This window comes from Paramormyrops kingsleyae, chromosome 16 (genome assembly GCF_048594095.1).
Source record: "Paramormyrops kingsleyae isolate MSU_618 chromosome 16, PKINGS_0.4, whole genome shotgun sequence".
NCBI classification, from domain to species: domain Eukaryota; kingdom Metazoa; phylum Chordata; class Actinopteri; order Osteoglossiformes; family Mormyridae; genus Paramormyrops; species Paramormyrops kingsleyae.
The window spans coordinates 10,385,019-10,403,393 of record NC_132812.1 but is presented as its reverse complement, the minus strand read 5'-3'; the positions used below and the strand labels follow the sequence as shown (position 1 = coordinate 10,403,393).

The following is an 18,375-nucleotide window of genomic DNA, read 5'->3' as shown; positions in this document are numbered from 1 at the left end:
CCATTAATATGATTGGAGGTTTATTATTTTCTTCAGTGATACCTAACAGACTTCTGTTTGAGAACTGTTTGGTACCGGAAGGAATATCACTGGAACCCTGACTGCTGTTAGGACTGTGAACCCGTTTGCCGTCTTCTACTATAATGTTTGAGAAGGAACCCAAAAAACAATTCCAGCCTGCAAATGTGCCAGTTTCCCAGTCTCCTACAGACTGGCTGGCTAAGCTAAATCCCAGCACTAGTAGTGGATTTTTCTCAACAAACGGAGTTGTTTAGATGAGCAGGAGACCAGACATGGAGGGCGAGATGAGGAGAGGCCAGAGCTCGACCTCAGTGACCGTGTTTCTCTCCAAGCTTCTGCTGGGTTTGTTTAGTTTTCATTCTGGGGGGGGGGGGCAGTGGCCTTAATGAGCCTGCCTCTGCGGAGCGGATGGAGGCAGTGAAGAAGAAGATTAATCCTCTGCCAGGAGAAAGAAAACAGACCAGGTCTTGACAGGGTCTCTGCGTGTCTGGTCCCCGAGCCTGATGGGCACTGTGACGTCCATCAAAGGGAAGCAGGAGTGATGAGGAACATGGAAGATCTCCGCTGGGCGCGTCGGCAGCCGGCCTGCTGAAGTAGTGGGAGGTGTCTCGTGGCGGAGTGAGGGGAGGCTGAGATTGGGGGTCATCAGGGGCGGTGGGGTCATCCTCACCCCCCAGCGAGCTCCAGCAAAGCAACAGCTGATGCCAGAGCAATTTCCTCCCCCAGCCCATGCAGGGCAGCTCCTTTTGCATGGAAATAGAACTGAGTTTTTGTTGCCCACGTTTTTTTTCACTCTTTTTTCTCCCCCTCTTTGCAGAGCTCTGTCCCAGTACTAATTCATGCATGAGACTGCATTGTCAGTTGTTATCTGAGTTTATACATTTCTAAAACATCTCAGGAACATTATCAGTTCCCTTTCCCCATATGATTTTGCCATTTCCTATTTTGCCGCGGGTTTTAAACAGTCTATTTTTCACCTGGTAATCCAGAGACTATCTGTGCTGACATCAGCGCAGTTCTGCCACAAGGAAAGGACCGTTTTTTGCTTTCACTCTGACTCTCAGACTGCTGAAGTTGTATATTTCCCACAATGCACTGAGAGCCATTTCGCCTGAGTTTGTTTTTTGACTGGGTAGCATCAGCCAGTTTAATTTGTAGTGCAATTCACAGTCCCGTTTTAGCCCAATACTCTAAAAGGTGTCAAGAACATAACAATATGACGTTTATTTCATTAAAAAAAAAGGAGCATGTTCATCAGAGCAGCAAAAATGGTTCACCTAGCATGAAACTGAAGCAAATTAATGGACTTTGACTAGCAAAGTTAATCAACACAACCATAAGCGAGGTGGTGACACTAAGATCAATTGCTGGTTTATTTTCTGACAGTCCTCCCAGTGTTTTCCATTATGATTAAGTCCCTTTGTTTTTGAATATGCACACCACGCTGCAGCAATATTAAGAACAAAAAAAGCATCAAAATCTAAATTCTAGATTTGTGAATTATCGTGAAGTGCTGTGAAATCTGATAGGACCTTCCATGCGAGAGCTTCCACAAACAGTCTCGCATGAACTGCTTGGATGTTCACACTGGGGCAGCTCTCACCTTTGTGTCTGCCACCGTGGGCGTGTGAATGCGAGGCCTCCCACCCCGAGGGTCAACAATTGGACCCCCTGCTTCCTGGGGACAGCTGAACCGACACAGGTCAACCCTAGGCTGTCTCGACCAATTAGAGGGTGTTTATGGGTGTTTTGTTTGTTTATTTGTTTTTTTTATTTGTTTTTCTGTCTGTTGTTTGTTTATTTGTTTGTTTTTTGTTATTGCTGTTATTACACTCACTCTGCCAGGCACCATCCATTGTAATTGCTAAATTGCAGAAAGCTTTATATTTATTTATATACATATGTGTGTCATGTACTGTACGTTACACCACTATAGTGCATAATTTTCTGTCAGTTGCTAATACTTCATGATGTTAATGATGTTAAAAGTGCTTTGAGTTTATTTTATCGATCTTTGCTGGAAACCTTGAGTTGCTTGCATGAGAGAGCAGGTGAGGGGAATGGAACCTTCTGAGGAGGATCTACCTCAGAATGGGAGGAGGCCTGATCCTCCGATCTCCTCCACCTACACTTCCATGCACTTGTTTCTGTTCCAGACAGTAGCTTTAGGAAACATCCACTTGTCCACATTGCCTTTGGAGGCGTTGGATAAACAATAGGAGCCGTCACGTCATGTGACTTAACTTCCCAGTCAGAGGGAAATTACTTGCTTGAGGTTAGATATAAGTATCCTTACTTGCATGAAGCTGATTGGATCAAGCAGTACACAGAAGATCCTGTTTTTCAAAAGCATTTTTAAATGACTTTATGCTGCGTTCCATTTACCTCAGAGGTTGGAACTTGAAACTGGGAATGACGTCACACGCAAGTTAACCACGTTCTAGTACAGCAAGTCAGAGAGCCATTTAGCAATACCAGAGATGTTTTCAAAAAGCAAGATTTCATGCTTAGCTGGATAATTTGTCAGATTTAATTTACCCCAGTTTTAAATAGCCTTTATCTTAGTTCACTGACTTTTAGCCAGTAAGTTGTCCGGCTAAGCAAGAAATCCTGCTTTGAAACGGGCCCCAGTTCTAGCCCGGTTAATTGTTAACCACTGTTGGCAATATAAGTTCACAACATCATTACGTGGTATTTTGCGCATATTAACATTGCAGCAACACATCCACAGAAATCAGTTGGACAGTACAGTGTGTACGACCAATTTAATGAGTCAGAAGTAAAACATAAATGCTAATAAACAATTTAAAACTACCGCTTTAACCTCTGTTGATAAAGGCCTTGAAATTTTGAATTCTGAGCTTGGGGTTGTATTGATTCCTCAGAGTTTGCGGGTCGTAATTCCGACTTCAGGGGGCATCCCAGTTGAAACTTCTGAGTAGAAACTCGGAATTTACAAGTTACAAGTTCAAATGGAGCACAGCATTAGCTCTGCACCACAATATGTCCTGTTTCCTCATTGTACACACTTCCTCATTATACTGTCATTTTCATTTCACCATTTTTATTTTTCAAAGGATTCCTGCCGGCTTTCTCTTCTGTGCTGGCTCATCTGATGCTTGAAGAATCTTAATTCCAGGGCCCGTCTCATGTCTCATCTTTTTCAACCACCTCATTAGACCAACCTTCGCATTCCATGGGAATTTTTATGCCGAGATGAATATAAAATGCAGCACACAACATCCTCACTCTGCAAAGTCTGCACCTGACGAACGCCCTGCTTAGAAGCTGAAGCCTATCTGGGAACGAACGACCTGACACGTGTCGTCTTAATATGCTGACGACTTTCAGGCAACAAAGACCCGGGATTTCAGACAGATCTCACACTCTCACCCTTTCTTATTCCCACAGAAGCGTAGCAGTAGCAGCCGGTAACAGAAGTGAAGTTAAAAGGTTCTGCTGGTAAAAATAACTTGCTGGTTTTGGAATAGAGATGCGTTCTGTTTTGAACCAGAAGTAAAAATGAGTCATGATTCAGGCACATGGCTAGACGAGCAGATACTCAGGATGACACATGGCTACCAAGGCCTCTGCACAGACACTCCTCTGTAATGCTCTCAGAAGCGTGTCCTCACCACCAGTGGATGTGAAGAGCAGAACCGGAAGTGCTATCTTCTCTCCAGCTATAGTGTCAAGTCCCAGATATCACAACATGGGTGTGATATCCATATCATGGCCTTATCAGGATCTTGTCAACCATCAAAGCAGGCCTTTGGATCTAGGTGAAAAATACAACCTAAGCTACAAGTCTGCAGCACCTGGATAGTGGTCGTGTTACTATTTAATTCATCGTACTTATGGAGCTTTTTCACTGGCATACAGGAACCAAGCCGTACCTGATCCGTAACACGAAGAGAGACTAGTTACAGCACAGTTCCAGCTTGCTTTGGTTTTCCACTGCAGAAGGGTCGGTTCAGTAAAGGCGTTGCCAGGTTTGGAGAACAGAAGTGACATAAAACCAAAGAGATGCTTCTTGACTGTTCACATGGTGTGCATTTACTCTGCGTTAATTTCTGCTAGCACATCTGTGAGAATCACCCTGTTATGTAAGCATCAAACGCTAGCGGAATTAGCATTAGCTTGCATAAATTTGCATTACAAATCCATACTGTTCTGCCTTTCTCTATAATTTTTAAAAGTATAAAGTTGAAAATGTTCAAGTCCCGAGTTTTCATGAATGTGCAATACTACTAATAATGATTAATATATAGAATATGCTCTTTTTGTTTCAGATAGTCCATGTATATTGGCGCAGAACACTGTTATATCCTTGCATATCGACCAATCAAATGGCAGTGATGCAAGCAGCTTAGTAAGCAGGGCCATGTCAGTGCTGGTATGGTTTGGATACGGCTCTGATAATTTACAATGGAAAACCGCCATTATTCTCATTTCCCGTTTATACCAAAATAGCAGAAAGACCTGGTAGTATTTTAATATCAAGTATCTAATAAGGACTAGGGACACCCTTTGCTTTTAGGACAGATTTTTTCTCTTGTTTCTTCTTATTTGGTGGTTTGCTTTTTAAATGGTCTTTCTGCAACGGCCTTGTAACAAGCAGGTTCTGAATGTACAGTTCATGCACACATCATACACACATCATGCACACATCATACACACATCATACACACATCATGCACACATCATACACACATCATACACACATCATGCACACATCATACACACATCATGCACACATCATACACACATCATACACACATCATGCACACATCATGCACACATCATACACACATCATACACACATCATACACACATCATGCACACATCATACACACATCATGCACACATCATACACACATCATACACACATCATGCACACATCATACACACATCATACACAGAGGTCTCCTTTCAGTTCTCTGCTCATTGTTGAGCTACCTGGTTAAATTTCCCCCTGGGACCAATAAATTTTATCTAATGTAATCTAAATGTCCAACTATCCCTGTCAGTGAAGTTCAATCTGCAACTACTATTCCTCTTTGCCAGCACAAGTCTGCCCTACTTGGCCATCTTTTTTAACATTTTAAGTAATTTAGCAGTTTGTGGAACTGACTCACCTGCAGTTTGAGCAGCGATGATTTGGAACTTGATAATTAAATCACGCTGTTTTGAAAACTCATATATCAAAGTATGATGGGAAGATATCTTTTACAGGTCACACATGACTGACTGGTATTCAGCCTAATATGACCATTGTCCCATTTGTAATTATGATTTAGGTGTTTCAAACATAAAGTCTTTTTTCATATGTCGTCCATTATTTTATCCACCTCCCGTACATATTTTAGATAAAATGTTGCTGTAGTTCAGTTCTGGGAAACACATGTATAACCATATTTTACTGCTGAGAAATAAAGCATGTTTTTGGCAGATTGGCTCTGGAGGCACATTGGAATCTTTGGTCAACAGCGTAGATAATTTATAATCCCTAATCCTTTGAGCAGTTGACATAATTCAGGTGTTTCAGCTGAAGAAAGGGAAACTGGAATGTGGAATAGAATGTGCTGCCTTGGATCAGACCTCACATAGCATTTCAATTTTTAGCTTCAAAAGAGAAGCAATTATTTTAAAGAAGTAAAACTGTTTGAAGCTGAATAAACTCAAATACTCCCTTTGCATTATTCTTTGGTAGGCAGTAGTTAATGTAAGAGAAGTGTGTACTGTTGTCTGTCCAAAAGGCAAAGTCCTTTAGCTATCAAACAAACCCCTGAACCCCCAACACACATCTTGCCCCAAATGCCCTCTCAGCTGCAGGATATAACATTTTCCCAGTATGGCCAGTCCCTTCAAAAGCCCCACCCTTCCTATCTCCTTTAGAATTAAAATGACTAAATCCTAGTGGCAAATTCCCAGAAGCACTTATGGATATGAAGCAGAGCCATTGAGATTGGGCTATTCACCTGTCAATCAATCCTGTTTAAAACTATAAAGGTGGGAAAGGCTGGGAAGAAAAATCTAATACATCCTTCCTCCAGGCCTTCATAAACGACCTATTGGCAAACAAAAATACTGTTTATAGCCTGAGAAAACTCATCTGGGTGAATTGGGCTGCTTTGCTGGCTCCTCTCGTGCATCTGGCGTGACGCACACACTTTCTGACTCTCATACTCATGCAAGAAATGTTACAGGAAATGTGTATTATTCCATTACAAACCTAAAATTAGCTACATCAAAAGCGTTGGGGTAGTTTGCAAACCCTACAGACTATTTACTGGGTAATAAAGCTGTTACATGCATGATAACTTAATAAAGTTAGTCTGTCTGGCTGTCTGTCTGCCTGTCTGTGTATGGGTGGGTGGGTGTGCAGACTTGTCTCAAACTGAAAATCTCCTGCCAGCCAGCTGACCAAAGTTGCGAACCCTGGTGCTGATACTGTTGGACCTTCTGCTACTTCTACAACTGTAGGATAAGGCTGGAAAGATGTGGAACCTAGTTAGAAATGCACAAGTTATGTGGTTCTCGATTCTATAATAATTAACTTCATGAGCCTTTATAGCAAGTGGCCAGCAATGGATTCCTCAGAGATGAGTTACAAGTGCTCCTTTGTTAGTTCTTTGATGTACTTAAGTCCTGGTTTTAATTTGAGTGAATCAATTTCCAAGGTAGTTTATGTTAAGCACAATGTTTCTTGGACAGTAAACACTACTAAGGGTCACGTTGTAAATCCTCGAATGATGCCCATACTTCCCTGCTCCACTTAGAGGGCACGGAAGGAAAGAACAATCATTTGTTTTTCTGGACTGTGATCCAGTAATCTCTGCAGATGATGTCTCTGCACTATGCGTAGGTCACCACATGGTCAGGTACCCAGGTTCACGTGTTGGGATTTGATTGGACGAGACGCTAAATTTCTGGTGCCCAGTGTGTTTTGGGGGGTAAAAATAACTGTATGGATTCAAGATTTGACAGTTGATTGTTACATTGTTACATGCACAGCAAACACTCAGCTGCGCTACACAATGAAAGTCTTGTTCTTCCATCAGCATGAAACATAAATGAAATAATGACATCTGTTTATTAGCATTTTCAACTTTGCAAAAAGCACAATGGCCACTATAGTGGCTCACTGTCTAAATGTACATTCCGTGTTTTGCTAAATTTACAGCATTTATCTACGTGACATAACCTATGAATTGTGAACTTGTGACCTTCTCCTATCCCTAAATTTAGTTCTTTTTTTTGGGGGGGGAAGCAGTTTCAGTTCTCCACCATGTGTAAAATACCACATAGTGCAAGCTTTTGGTTCCCAAATGTGGCTGCGGTTTTTCCCATCAGTACATTGGTCACTAGGCGACGTTGCAGCTAAGGACACTGCATGGTACGTATTCTGGGTGGAGCCTGCGTGACATGCTTTCAGCTGGCTGTCAGACCAACATGATTAGGGGTCAAAGGTCACATGGTTCAGCAGTGGATAAACAATAGGCTCCAAGCAAAACTGAATGATCTACTGTTTTTAAATCTTTGGGGGAGAGAGAGACAGACAGAGAGAGAGAGCAACAGGCTCAATGTGCATAAGGCTTAACAATCCAGCAAAGGGCTATTTCACTGGGTGACAGAGACTAATCCCTTCATAAGAGAAACCATATTCTGGGAATTGGTGCTGAAGAGGGTTTAAGAATGGGAAGTGATTTGGGTTGCCTATTCAGAGTTATACACACAGGCAGTTAATTTGGAGCAGCTCTCTGCAAAAATAATGACAGTTTTACAAGAAGGTTTCTGTGGTTTAAACTGACAGTCTGAAGAAATAGCAGTTCCCTGACAAAGGAAGCCATTGCAAACATTTGTCATGTAACGTATTAATCAATATTCATTGGTATTAGTGTGTCTTTAAAGATCTGTTTTTTCGCCATATGTCAGAACAAAGAGCTTCGGCGCTAATTCGGGTCTTGCTGTGAATCATGCCGTTTAATTCTGATTGTACAACGTGCATTTATTACGTGGGTACCTCAGTTAGCTGAGTTTTCAAGTCTTTCCTGCGTAACAGTGAACACCAGTTAACACAATGAGTGCAGTAGTTAAATATGTGGTTTTCTGGCTTTATGAAAATACACTATATGGATCTGCTGCAATCGAGCAAAGGCATTGAAAATGTTTCATTGATCATTTAAATTCAGACCAAATACAATGATAGTCTCTCTTGAGTTACTGAAACAGAAACAGGTCACTAATGGATGAAACCATGTACAGGCTACAGGGGACTCAAATACGCTGGAAGATTCCAATGACAAACCGTAGCATCCATTGCATGCAATTAACCGGTAATTATGTGATAGTTTTGTTGTGCTCACACTACATGATTTTAGCACTGACTTTCTGCTCCCCAACAGTTTTTTTAAATCACCCGCAAAACCACCAGATCAGAGGCAAAACAGCCAGCAATGGCCGTCGGATATCTAGCAGGGTAAATATCTGGACCTGTCAGTGATTCCAAATCCCGTAGTGTTAAAAGTGTTGTGACTAGTAATGAGTGCAGTGATGAGCTACAGCCAATCAGAGTGCAGGACATGGGGTGAGGTGAAACCTGACGGAGGAGTTTAAAAAAGGTGAAAATTAGTGATGGGAAGTTCGGTTCAATTTACAGAACTCATTCTACCAAACTGTTCATTTAAGAAATTGAATGTTCGATTCCAAGAGTCCGTTTTAGCAACACTACATGCTGCTGCACTTTGTTCAATTACTTTTATTGAAAATGCCTGTTTAGTAAAATCTTATTTTTATTGAAATATTGGTCATCTCCAAGTCTTGTGAAGGTATATCAATCACTTCCAGTCTAATTAAAATGAAAATCACGTAAGCAGGCTTTAGCATTTTAAATATAAATGAACAGTAGGCCTCCAAAAGCCTGATAAAATCTCGAGTACCATTTTGCAAACATATAATGTAAGTTTCCCAGAACTTTCATAATAGAATAAACTACACTAAAGTCATAACATTCTGAATACAACAAACGCTGTTTGCAAAGGTATTGGGATGGGAATATTTACTACCAGGAACGCTTAGCTCTCAAGTAGACTTTCGGCACAATCAGAATTTGGTCACTCTATTAGTAATGGGTTGTGCAGTGCGTAAATCACAATGACTTCAAGATTCCCGATTACAAGTCAATAATTTGTGTAGTGTGAACATGGAAAGTCATGTAGTGTGAACTTAGCATTAATCTCTACAGCCAACACCCTGAGCATCAGTAGATCGACAGACATCATGGGAATGTCTTTATTCAACGCGTTTACGTCTGCTGCTAGTTACTTATTCACCCATTGTTCCTTATCCATTATGGCCAGCACAGTTTCTAGCTCATTTTGCCTTTTGTCTTTAATATAAGCTCCATGGGACCTTGGACACAGATGGGCACGTGAATGTGGGACCTCCAGCCTTCCTGCCTTTATATAGGGGACAATCGTGTCCTTTGTTGCTCAGTGAGACGCATCTGCTGGGGCACCAGGGAGTCCGCGGTGTCTCTGACCTCACACACGGTGAGACCGCTGGGACTGTGCTGGGGGCTGGGGGCTGGGGGGAGGGGGGAGGGGCAAGTGTCCGATTCACTCCTAGCCTGAAGGCAAGCCCCAGCTATGGAAGTACAGCCTTGGCAGGTTCAAGATCCTTCATTTGCCTTTTGTAGGTCAGTGTATAGGAATTCTTACTCATGCCATACAGAAAGTAGCTTGTAGCAGGATTGGACCGCACAAAACAAGACAAAGGCACTCACAAAATACCAAAGCAGACAAATGAATGTGAATTTCATTCTGCAATATTCCGCATAAGTAAAGCTGTTTCTTAGTTTATGAGCCAGAAGTGAAGGGGTACTGTTTAAATATAATTATCGATGACTGTTCAGTTTTAAACCATTACATTATATCTTGTGACAATCTTATTTAGTGGTTTGTTTTTGCTGACAGTGGGCAGTTACCATGACAACTTGGGAGGTGGAAAGAGGAAGAAGATGGCTGCAATGAATATTGACATCTCTGATATGCGATTGCCATCAACTCTTTCCGAAGGAAACATTTGTCACGTGTTGACTGTACAAAGATTAGATTTGCTGATGTGCACTTTAACTCCGGAGCCTTTGTGAACTGCGTGGCTTTTCCGCTATTGATTAATACTAGGAGCTTCGTATTGGGCGGTGGTCTAGAGTGAGTGCATCGTAATTTAACACCAGACTGTGTCACTGGGCTCTGTCTGTCCATCTTTGTGATCCTGAGCATTTCAAGGACTGCAGTTAACAGTTCAGTATTGGCCCCATTTATGACCATCCAGTGCCTCTCTAACCTGCTCTCACATACTGTAGCATAAGGAATCAACGATGCAGCCTGTCATTGATTTCCTATTTTCGTTAAAAAAAAAAAAAAAAAAAAAGTGAGCCAAGCGACTATCTCCATGGCAACCAGGGATTTTGGGGATAGTGGAAAAAAGGAATTGCTGTTTGAAAGAGGTTGCTGACTTACATTATTACTGCACTCAGAGCTGCAGAATAGCTCCCTGCAGATTTTTTTCAGGCAGACTTCATATTGGCAATCTATAATGGATTGGGGGCTAAATGGCCACAGAACCGAAATAAAACAACAACAAAAAAAACTTCTAAAAGTTATTGAGCTGAAGTAGGGCCGCAACCTCAAATGCTCATGCGGACGGTTCATGGGAAGAACTTTTAACTAATTTATTTATTTATGGACACCCTGAAAGTATCAGGGTAAAAGGTTGTGGGAAGTTGTCACAGCAACAGGCTGATTGGTCACAGACCAGCTGTTTGTCTGAAGGAGAGCAGGGGCCATTGGATAGAGGGGAAGACACCCGCCAAAACACAGCAGGCCACAAAGGAGGGTGGCGGGGTAGTCTCTGCCACTCCATTTGCTCTCCATAGCAACAGTTCCTATTTGGCTACAATCCAGGTCAAGGTTGCCATGGCCACCCGGTGGTATTGTGCGTCAGACAAAGTGTGGATCAATGTTTTGGCCAAATAGATGAGGATACATTGAGCTTCTTCAGCACAGCAGGAAAACTTCGCAGCAACCAAAACATTTTATTTACGAAGACCAGAAACCGCATCAAAAATAAGGTAGTTAACATTAGAGTGTTCTATGTGAGATAATATTTGGATGCGACACATTAATATTGGTGCTCGCGTTGTCTAATTAATCTCTTCAGTGCTGCTGAAAATGAGTTCCAAGATGACAGAGCTTATTTAGCCACTTGTAGTTTTGTTCCTCTGTAGAGAATTTCCTGGAGAAACAGAGTAGCGGATTCTGCATTAGAGCTACAGCCTCTTGCCTGTCACTTTCAGTACGATGTTGGGGCCAGTCCTTCAGAACAAAGGTAAAGGCAGTTCTGAGGGCTATGCATGATTAAAAAGTGCCACAGTAGAGGCATGCTATTGAAAGAATAAAAGATTAGAGGTACACTCTTGGATTTAATGCAGTTAGAATGTTTTGCATTTGATCATGCAGGATTAAAAAGGCGAGAGAGAAAGCTAATCTGCGCACTGCAGCACTTTTGTAGAGGAAATATGACTTATGAGTTTGGGTGCTGATGCAGCACATAGCACTGTATCACCCACCAATGTGCTTTATAAATGATGTGACTCTTACCTTTAAAGGCTTCACCATTTCCGCTGAGTGCACGGAATTTCAACGCCACTCCTTTCTCACCAATGGATGTGATCTCGCTAACAAATTGCTGCGAATAACTCGAAAACGGGCTGACTTTCAATGATTGAAAATAGAGCCTTAATGTATGACAGTTTCACAGGACCGTCTTGTACGTCGATGTACGGTGTACAATATCCAGACAGCGGCAGCTGGCTGCCAAGTGTAGGTCTGTGGCGCAGCCTTTTTCAAGATCTCCAGAACAATTTAAGTGGTACCTGCATGGATCATCAGTGAGCATTGCAGGATAGACACCCTAGTCTTGTTGAAGAGTACACAGTGTTTAAATGTATTATGTTGTTTCTGACAACATCTTGACATCCTTTTTAGATGTTTTTTAGATGTTTCATTTTGCAAAAACTTATTGCATGTTAAGTTTGTTCAGTCATTAGCAGCTTTGGTAACACTTTCTGTGAATATCATAAGAATCAATGAACATTCAAAACACATTATAATGATTTTGATTCATTATAATGTATTCACGAAGCATTATAAACATGGTTATAAATATTTATAACACATTATGGCTGTGTTTATTATGCATTATGAATGTTTTACAAAACTCTCATCTATAATGCACTACAGATACCTTCATAATGCGGTACACAGCAACCTTAATTGTTATACCGACCATTTTACTGCATTATGAAGGTATCTATAGTGTGTTACAGAGGCGCTTCACTGGAGCTTATTAAGTATTATAATCAATACTATAATGGTTTATCAATGTCAATAGAAGATGTTTTAATGTTTCATTAATTCTTATACTTATCATTATAATGCAATATGAAGGTATCTGTAGTGCACTGTAGATGGGAGCTTCACAGAGCATCCATAATGCATTAGAAATATGACTATAATGTATTATGCATTTTTAAACATAGTTATAGCTGTGTTTATAGTACTTTATGAATGCATTATAATGCATTATGCAGGTGTCTATAATGCATTATGATGACCACTTTAGGTAAAGTTTTTTTTTTCTTTTCTGGTGCAAGAATTCCATGGTTATCAATTTCATAAAGACTATCAGTAAGTGTTTGGAGGAGGATTACTCTTACAGACCCTTTAAATTACCAGATCCATAGATAGTCCATGCTCTAGTTTTCATTTAAACAAAAGAAGATGATTTAAAGATCATGCTGGACAAGTCCTGAGAACAGCTCAGTTATCACCCTCCAGAGAGAAGCTATTTATATTAAGGAATGGAGCATTTTGTCGATGTAAAATGCATTATGTTCAGTGTTTCACCCCAATCGAATGGTTTATTGGAAATATATCAATCCCTTCCTTGGCTGAAATCAAGGCAAATTTTTCATTTAGGGACAACCTGACCTACATTATTTAAATACACACCACATCTACATATCACAAATGCATCAAGCATTTGACTGAACATTTGGGACGGTTACCATGACTGGCATGCATTCATTCCTGTGCCCATGTCTGTCCCCATGTCTGTCTCCTTGTCTGTCTCCTTGTCTGTCTCCTTGTCTGTCCCCATGTCTGTCTCCACATCTATGCCCATGTCTGTCTCCACATCTATGCCCATGTCTGTCCCCATGTCTGTCTCCTTTTCTGTCCCCATGTCTGTCCCCATCTCTGTCCCCATGTCTGTGCCCATGTCTGTCCCCATGTCTGTCTCCTTGTCTGTCCCCATGTCTGTGCCCATGTCTGTCTCCACATCTATGCCCATGTCTGTCCCCATGTCTGTCCCCATGTCTGTGCCCATGTCTGTCTCCACATCTATGCCCATGTCTGTCCCCATGTCTGTCCCCATGTCTGTCTCCACATCTATGCCCATGTCTGTCCCCATGTCTGTCTCCTTGTCTGTCCCCATCTCTGTCCCCATGTCTGTGCCCATGTCTGTCTCCACATCTATGCCCATGTCTGTCCCCATGTCTGTCTCCTTGTCTGTCCCCATCTCTGTCCCCATGTCTGTCCCCATGTCTGTGCCCATGTCTGTCTCCACATCTATGCCCATGTCTGTCCCCATGTCTGTCCCCATGTCTGTCTCCACATCTATGCCCATGTCTGTCCCCATGTCTGTCTCCTTGTCTGTCTCCTTGTCTGTCCCCATCTCTGTCCCCATGTCTGTGCCCATGTCTGTCTCCACATCTATGCCCATGTCTGTCCCCATGTCTGTCTCCTTGTCTGTCCCCATCTCTGTCCCCATCTCTGTCCCCATGTCTGTGCCCATGTCTGTCCCCATGTCTGTGCCCATGTCTGTGCCCTCTGCCGCTGTGCTATGTATCAGGTAATCCCCACACAGGATTTTTGCCCTTGAAAACATTGTGGCACAGCAGAATGAGACATGCAGTGACTGCATTAGTATAATTTGTTGTCACAGGTAAGGAGTTTTACCACCTTTTATAATTAATTTCACCAAATCTACAACTGAACTTTTAAACTTTAATATGAATGTAGAAACATGGCATATATACAAAGTGTCTGTACTGAATTCTGTTCATACTTAATACCACTCATTGTGCCACTGGGGTTAATCTAATTTTCCGAACAAATTTCAGATGTTCAGTCTGTGAGTTATACGTTGAAATTTTAAATTCAAAGCCTGATCTTTCAGGAGGAGATGGATTGCTGCACTGACTTTAGCATTAGCATGTTTGAAAAGTATAAGATCGTTTAAAAAGTGTAACTAATAAGTCATCCAGGTGCTTCTTCTATTGTAAGAGAGCTTGCATTAAGGGCACTAATGATTAACATCATCTTCTCTACAGGCTTTGTGCAGCTAATCTCAATGACTAGTAGGGGACCAGAAAGGGAGAAAGTTCAGGGTTTTCCGGGACGGTTTTGCAACATTTATGAAACACCAAAAATAAATCAACGCTGGATGCAGTAGAGGTGTCGCAATGTTTGACGATTGCTGCATGCCCTGGCTGTTAGCCTGAAGTTCTGGAGCCAGATTATGTCAGATGAGTCAAAGCTGTTGAAGGTGTGTTGCTCAGCAGGTTAGGACACTGTACCAGTAAGTAGCAAGTTTCTAGTTCAAATCCCAGGTTTGGTGGAGTGATGTCACTGTTGAGCCTTTCAGTAAGGCTTTTAACCCAAACTTAAAGAGCAAATTTCCAAAGCTCAATCAGGATTCAAGAAGATTTCTGAAGTTTTGGAAATTTCATGAAAGTTCTTACATGAGGGCCGAGTGAGACTGTCGCTTTGATAAAAGCTTCTGTTAAATAAACAGAATGGGGGCGATGGGGTTCGTACTGAGCAGAGTCTGACAATGGGAGTGAATCATTGGCAATGACTTCCACAGACACACCCTTCCATTCTGAAACAGTGCCACACTTACTCAGCCTTGAAGAGCAGTGGGGGGGGGGGGGGGTTATAAATCAATAACTACCAATTCCAAACTAACCCTACCCATAGAAATGAAAGACGACGACTCAGCATGAGCGCTGGAGATCTACAAACATCAGTGTGACACACCCACCCAGTGAAACAGGAAGAACTACCATATGGGGAAAGGAGGGGGGACAAAACAAAGTAGAATTAATGAAATTTGAGATTTATGAAGCACTTTAAGCAATAAACAGTTTTTTTCACATGATGAGAGGCAGCTCTTCGTGAAGGAGTACAGTTTTCAAAGGGAAGGGAGATCCATGGAGATCCATAGATCTATTTGTGAAATTTAGTTAGAAAGAGATCCATTTCTTGACATTTGACATACCTGTGCAGTTTTTTTTACTAAACTTAATTCCATTGCACAGCTTGATATGCAAGTTGAGGCCTGAATCCAGGTGACTGTCCATTTCATGGGCCAAATACCTTCTACAAAAACTGTCTAACAAGGATCATGTTCACCAGAAAACTGTATAAAACAGCGATTTTGTGTTCTGTGCGGACTTAATTGCAAGCCATTTTTCTTTAGTTTAAATGCAGGCAGTCTAGTATTAATGATGAATGCAGGCTTTCTGATGTATATTCAGATCGCCTGTGCTCTGTTTTATTCATCCTGACAGTTGCAGTCATCAGTAAATCACATACCTGTGATGTGTGAGGCAGCCGTAGCAGTCCTTTAATTTAGTCAAAAGCTTATATTTGCCTCAATAATGATCCATCCATACATCCATCTGATAACCACTTATCCTAGTCAGTGTGGTGGGGGGATTCAGAGCCTATTCCAGGCAGCACAGGACCACCCTGGGGTCCACCCTGGACAGGGTGCAAGTCCATCGCAAGTAGTGATGGTCACACTTTAATATGATTTATGGTATGAGTTTATGGTATATGTAGCCTATTTTAAATGGGTAAAAATGACTCGTGAGATCAGTGTTCAAAGAGATGGGTAAACTTCTTTGGGTTTAAAAATCATGCTGCATTCCCCAGGCCCTAAGCACATCTAAATTAACATGCTCTGCTCTCGCTATAGGCAGCGGTTGTGTTTACTACCACTCAAATCACATTTTTTGTATCGGGCCCCCGAGGTTTGGGGGGCCCCCTGCTGACCACAAGTAGTCATTACAGTAGGGGGGGGGGGGCAGCAGGCCGCCGAAAGGACTCTTTGGAGTGTGACACCAGAAACAACAAAGCCACCTCTGGGTATGAGCTCACATGGAAAAGGGGGGCAGGGTTGGAGTTTCACGGTTTGGTGACAAAGGGGTGAAGTTGGAGAGGCCTGTGCAGATACTACTCCATCAGACACTGTGGCAAAGACGTAACTAGCACTCAGATGGTGGAGGAAAGCTCTCTGTCTTCAGGGAGGCTATTTAAGGTTAAAGTGGTAGGTACTGAGGGAACATTCCCTTTTATCTGAGGTCAAACGGTAGGAAACTAACCAGGGAGATAAAGGTTAGCCTTATTGGCTAGCCTGACAAGATGCATGAAAAATAGCAAAAGCAGCTCGCAATGCTAAATGCTAAAAATATGATCATCTAAACAGTGAGGGATCAAATTCATTGGCCATGTGTGCTCTGTACACCGAACCAAGCCAAAAAAAAAAAAACCTGTGAAATGACTGCATGAATATTTTCTTTTTGTGATTCATTTTATAATGTCATTTACGGAAAAATCTTCATGAGGTCAACACTTTAGGATGCGGTGGTTTGCGCACCCAGACATTCCTGTCACAGAAGTTCCGTTTGATAATCCTGTGCTGTTAAATGATCTCTGCATGGGTCAGCTTTGAACATCCCAAGTGTTATTGGTTATTCCAGGATTTTGTGCGATCGCTTCTGCATGGGTTAGCCGTCGCAGGTCGGGCATCTGATGCTAATTAGTCGAGGTCACGGTCGAACCTCCGTCACTCTTGCAGATCTTTGCCCCATGGTTGTCCTCGGCAATTTCCTGGCCGGGGAACAAAGCGTTTGTGGTAGCTGGAGCGTGAGTAATTCTGAAATCTAAAGAGGCGAATCCTCCACAGCTGTCAGCTGTTGGAAGCCCGGGGGGTGTGTGAGTATGCGGGAGCATGGTGCCGGATCGTAGCGGCCACTGGGACACACCTGAAAGAGCAGCAGGAAAGAATGAGGCTTTTATCTCTTTCAGGTCTTGCTTGCTGTTTATTTTTGGGCATACACAGGGACACAGGGGCAACATTCATCCAAAGGAAATGAAATGAAAATATAAGGAGATCTATGATGTTTTTCTGCTTTGTTTCCCCTAGATAAAAGAAGATCATCTCAACATATATGGGATGATGTTGAGAGGAATGAATCAAAGGCACCCAAGAGCTTAAACAGTAATGGGATGAAGATGAACTGAACTTCAATGTAATGTCACACCTGTATAAATGGCCTTCAAAAAATAAACACCTTCTCAAGGAATATAATATAGCATACTTGAAATCAACATTTAGCTTTCAGGGATTTTGGGTCCTGCTTTGTATCCTGTGCTTGGGATAGGCTCCATGCTGACTATGGATGGATGGATGGATTTAGGGGTAGAATCTACAGGAGTGGCTTAGCAAAGCACCATAGGTAATCGTGGTTGTGCATTTTAACATTTACATAAAGTTAATATATGACTATTCCTTTGCATCCTAAGGCTACTTGGCAATCCTGTCATTCTGCTAAGGGCCTGAGTAACCAGGCAACTAGACATATGGATGAAGAAGAATTCCAAGCTGGCGCAGTCTTCTCCATTGCTAGTAAACACTGAGAGGCCGATTGGAAAGAACCTATCTATCGGGCACCTGTGATATATTAACATGGTATCACCAGGTGCAGGTTAATGCACAGGCTTTTCCAGGCTACAGCCCAGGGCCCTGGCAAACATCAGGGCCCCACCCCGCCTCGGGGAAAATGGGGCAGTTAAACATATTAAATGTGGCCTGCAGATCGATCTGCAGGCACCCCCTGCTTGGCAAGCGTTACTGCCGGCACCCCGTCGTTCCATCGTTTTTTTATTCTCCCTTGTTTCTCTTCTGGCTCAAAAAAATAGCTGCAGTTGCCCGCTTGGGAGAACAGCTCCTAGCCAGCGGTCCCCGGGTTAGTTAAGGCTGTGGCCCCCTGCGGTCCCTGGGTTAGTTAAGGCTGCGGCCCCCAGGTTAGTTAAGGCTGTGGCCCCTGGGTTAGTTAAGGCTGCAGCCCCCAGGTTAGTTAAGGCTGCGGGCCCCGGGTTAGTTAAGGCTGCAGCCCCCAGGTTAGTTAAGGCTGCGGGCCCCGGGTTAGTTAAG

At 42.4% G+C, this 18,375-nt stretch overlaps 1 long non-coding RNA gene across 1 annotated transcript; it reads left to right on the top strand.

Annotated features, from left to right (window-relative positions):
• Positions 1 to 11,048: 11,048 nt before the first annotated feature.
• Positions 11,049 to 17,634, top strand: LOC111845387 (uncharacterized). Its single transcript, XR_002838600.2, has 3 exons — positions 11,049 to 11,158; positions 11,315 to 11,415; positions 17,365 to 17,634. It is a non-coding gene; the product is annotated as an uncharacterized lncRNA (long non-coding RNA).
• Positions 17,635 to 18,375: the final 741 nt, after the last annotated feature.